We start from the raw sequence: 4,610 nt of genomic DNA on the forward strand, positions 1-4,610 counted from the left end.
GCCATCTTCAGGAAGACTGCTCAATTAAAGGAAAGCCACTCGAGAACCTAAGGCTCAAAGGAATTACTTGAGGAGAGTTGTAATGGGATGAGGGCCTTTTAATGGTATGCAGTCCACCCACTTAAAATAATGCAGGAATCTGGTGAAACATCCAATCAAAGGTTTAGATTGTAGGGTCTGATTGTAATTTATAGATGCAAACTGGCAGAATTTGTGTGGGCTCTCTGTACATTCATAACTGGCAGCAAAAAGCTGAAGCAGTACACCAAAGGAGGATCTTCAAACTATTTATCTTTGCCTCAAACTAATTCGAGTTTCTGTCAGCATACTTCCAGCCAGTGAACATTCATATTCACCTCCATGCTAGCTGAACAACAAGCAGCTCTCCATCTGATTACTGAGTAGGTGTGAGGAGCTCATCAGCTTTAGTTTTAGTCATCAGAGAAAAAAAATGGTTTCACAAAGCTTGCTATCTTAAGGGACCAGATGGCAGTCAGATTACTTTGGCCTGTGTTAAATAAATTGATCTCAGATAGAATTGCATTGACATGCTCCATTGGGGCAGCGCAAGGAAAATAAGCCAATCATTATTGTTATGTTGTTGGATCTGCACCACAGTTGTGTTTGGCTCTGATATTCTCTACAGCTGAGTGCCTGCTGACAGACACTTGCTATGCTTGTGACAAGTGCGTGGGCAATTTGAGCAAGTTCTATTGCCTTTCATATGATATTTGAAAAAAGACTGTGTGCAAGTTTAGGAAATGGGATTTGAAAATGGCCAAAATTATCTTGTAGATGCAACCAAAGGAAGAAAAACAATACTCAAACACACAACAGCTTTTAGAGTTATTTGCTTGCTTATTTTGGAAACACACAAGAAGCATAAAATTCCTCTTTTGGTATTTAATTTTAAGATGAGAGAAGTTTTTACACTGAGTTATGAAGACAATTTTAACGCCCCCCCCCCACCACCAAGAAGATAGCACAAATTTTAACATTAAATTTTCAGCTGTAAGTTTCACAATAGGCCTTGCCATCTTGTCACTTCTCATACAGATATTTCCTGAAGCAAAACCTCAAAATTATCTTCCTCATTCTGAGTTTCCTGCAGAGGATTTATGACCAGCCTCCAGTATTTCAGAGAGCCAATCAAATTGGAGAAATTGAAAAATGTTTGTCCCATTACTAGTCAGTTGTCTACTTGGCTTCATCATCGACTCGCTGAGCACGAATGATGAAGTAGGTGCTGCCTTCTGGTAGGTTTGACTGTTGGCCACAGTCGAGGAGGTACAAATTTAATCATTATTTCAATTTTTTTTAAATCATTGATGGAAGTATAATTATTAATCAATAGTTTTAAAACTTAACTTTTTTTTAAATGTCACTTCTCTAAAGTTAATGCTTTGTGGGTGAAAGATATTAGTACAGTATCCTGGAAAATTCTAATGTAGCCTGGGCACAGCGTAATGCTCTATAACAAAACGCAATGACCTTAAAACTAATTCTGTAAATGAATTTTATGGTTCAGTTAACATAGAAACATGCATTTATTACATCACATCCACAAATAGCGAGAAACAATGTATAGAAACCATCCGGAGATTTTTTTCAATCTATAAAATTAACACTGAACAGCCTGACAATGAGTGGAAAATCACCCAAGGCTAATGCATGCTAAATATTGCTTTGGCTTAACCATGGCAATGATAAGACAAAATTTACAAGATTTTAAATGTTTTACATACAATATTATACTTTAATCCAAAGGGAATATAAATACAAAATAGCATCATATCTAATGTCTTTTGGAAGCAATAGAATTCATTAATAGTGAGACTGATACAGAAGCTGTGAAAGTTCCTTCAAATTATTGTAAGCAGGATCTCTGAAGTTTCTGTAACAGCTAAAGAATGCTTGGCCATTCCTCCATTCTAGCTGACATTTCCTTCCGTTTTGGAAGAGAAATAACCGGCCATTAATTCAAATCTCATATAAATATTGAGGTGTTAAGTTTAAAATACTCTACAATTTTATTTCAATTGTAGGTTCAGTGAGAAGACACATGCTCTCCTGCTAGACCAATACAAAAATTCCCCAGTGTCTATTGCAGAATAAGCCCCTATCGATTTAGGCTCAACCGTGCATTATTGATCTCAGCAGCACATGCTGAGAAGTGGGGATATTGTCCAAGATTTGCAATCCTAATTACTTTCACTGCTGGATAGAGGATAATTATTATTAAGGGCAGGATCCAGCCCACCACATTTCAATAGCCTGGTAGTTCTCACTATCAAGGCTACAACTTGGATGATTGCTCAAAAACAGACATGCCTGAAAACACTCAGGACATCAGGGAACAGTTGTGGAAAGAGAAACAGAGATGATGTTTCAGTTCAAAGAGCACCCATCAGATCAAACAGCTAATATCGATCACCATCATGGTAAGGATGGTGTTTTCAGGATAAGACTGGAACGATATTGAGAACAAATTAATTTCAGTTCTTCAGGTAATTTCTGAAAATATTAATGTAATACCTTGGGAACATTACAGTAATAATTGCACTCATCTTTTGAAGCACAATACAAGGTGATATGGAGTAAATTTATATTTATTATATAGAAAGAGTATAATTTCTTGATTTTATGTTATATATTATTATCCATGTTTCACATATATCTTCTCATATGATTCCATATTTTTCTCAGAATGCTTCTACATTCATCTTGCCAATGGATTTCAATAGCTTCTCTACAATTAATCCAGGGCTGTATTCAGCACATGAAATGTAATTGAACAATCATTATTCAGAACTTACTCATAATTATCATTGTTAACGTATAAAATATTTGAAAAAGAACAGAAAATGATTAAATCAGTTCCATTGTGCGTAATAAAAACCGCGGGAATACTTGGAATTCTTGGCGGTCAGAACCCAGTGATGTTCTCTGTACTCAGTTTGCACACAATGATCATCAAAGCTCTATTTTACAGATTTTGTCTGTTCATTTCAGGTGCAGAGAAACCGAAGGCGACTTCGCAGTAGCTTCCATCGGAATGATCACAGCTTCTGCTCTGAGTGTATTTGACAAGCTGAATTCAGACACTCGATTCAAAGCAGTGTCAGTTTGTCAAATACCCCAAGGGCAAAGCTGAAAGGCAACTGAAGCTTCTCCAGGGCTGAGCAAGGCTTGGAGATGCAAGCACACAACTAACAAGGCTCTGTTACCTGCATGCATACTGTACGTATAAATGTGTACACGTGCATAATTCTAGCATGAAACGAACGTTCTGTGATAATTAGATAACAGTTGTATAGAGTTGCCTATTTAAATCTAGCAAAAGATTGTAAGATTAAACCAAAGGGTATCATGCATGATATGAGGAGATAATGTTAATGACACATTAAGAGTGCTAAATGAAGAAGTAGAAGTTTTTTTTTGACATAAGTGTAGAATAGGCCCTACCAGCCCTTCCAGCCTCATCACCCAGCAATCCCCCAACTTAATCCTAGCCTAATCATGGGGCAATTTACAATGACCAATTTACCTACCAACTTGTTGTCTTTGGCCCGAAGGAATCCCATGCAGTCACAGGGGGCACGTGCAAACTCCTTGCAGGAAGCAGCAAGCACAGTAAAGTGTTGTGCTAACCACTATGCTGCCATGCAGCCACAACTGGGCCATTAGCCCAGCACCCACGCGTCTGCATGTTTAACACACATATTCCAAACGTTTGGTGCACAGACATTGACTACATTGGCACTGTGACTTTCCATTTACTGACACAGAAGGACTTGGTAGTCCCCTGACTCATCCATTTTGGGAGAAAATGCTTCATAAATGTCACCAAATATTCATCTCTTGCTATTCACGCTGCTATTGAGAATGAGCCAGGAAATGAGGAAGACTTGTAAACCGGCATTAATCTGAGTTTTCATATTAAAAATCCATTGTAAAATCAAAAATGTAAATGAAAGTATCTTCAAGGTTTTGTGGCCACAACACAGTTTGAAATGTAGTGGCATTAATCATTGTATGCATTATGTTAATAAAGCTCCATTGAATACTTCTGATCATTTTTCCACAATCTTCATCCAGTTAAGGTACTGATTCTCACTGCTGTGAGATTCTTTGACAATTGGCATCTATTTGATACTTTGGTCATTATCCATCATTTCATACATGAGGCTGTATAGTGAGCGTATTTGATTATAATAAATATTACAAACAAAATTTACTCTTTACTGATAATCAATCCCAATCCCACAATAGCCAATGGATAACAGTAAACAGTGGGAATTTTTGATTATTTATCCCCTACCATGTGATACCAAAGGTATTACATTGTTCCATTGGACTATAAGACTGGCAGCAATCAGTTTGAAAATGGGAAACCCTACGAACAGGTAAGCTGTGCTTTTAATGCTGTTGGTTGTAGGACATAGGTTACAAGACACCAAAGAATCCAAAGTAACTTCAAGTAATCCAAAGAATCTTTTACATCCAGTTGAGATAGTAGATGAGATTTCATTATCATCTTTTAACCTGAAAGAGAAATATATTTGACAGTGCTGCCCTCCCACAAGACTTGACTAAGTAATTCTGTCAAA

General features: G+C 37.1%; 1 long non-coding RNA gene across 2 annotated transcripts; it reads left to right on the plus strand.

Moving 5' to 3' along the window:
• The first annotated feature begins 1,183 nt into the window (after window positions 1-1,183).
• LOC140734297 (uncharacterized) lies at window positions 1,184-4,066 on the plus strand. 2 transcript variants are annotated; one of them, XR_012100509.1, is made up of 2 exons: window positions 1,184-1,256; window positions 3,013-4,066. It is a non-coding gene; the product is annotated as an uncharacterized lncRNA (long non-coding RNA). The 2 variants fall into 2 exon arrangements; XR_012100508.1 differs by having other exon boundaries at window positions 1,221-1,287.
• The last annotated feature ends 544 nt before the right edge of the window (window positions 4,067-4,610 follow it).

The sequence above is a fragment of the Hemitrygon akajei genome, chromosome 10 (assembly GCF_048418815.1).
Source record: "Hemitrygon akajei chromosome 10, sHemAka1.3, whole genome shotgun sequence".
NCBI lineage: Eukaryota > Metazoa > Chordata > Chondrichthyes > Myliobatiformes > Dasyatidae > Hemitrygon > Hemitrygon akajei.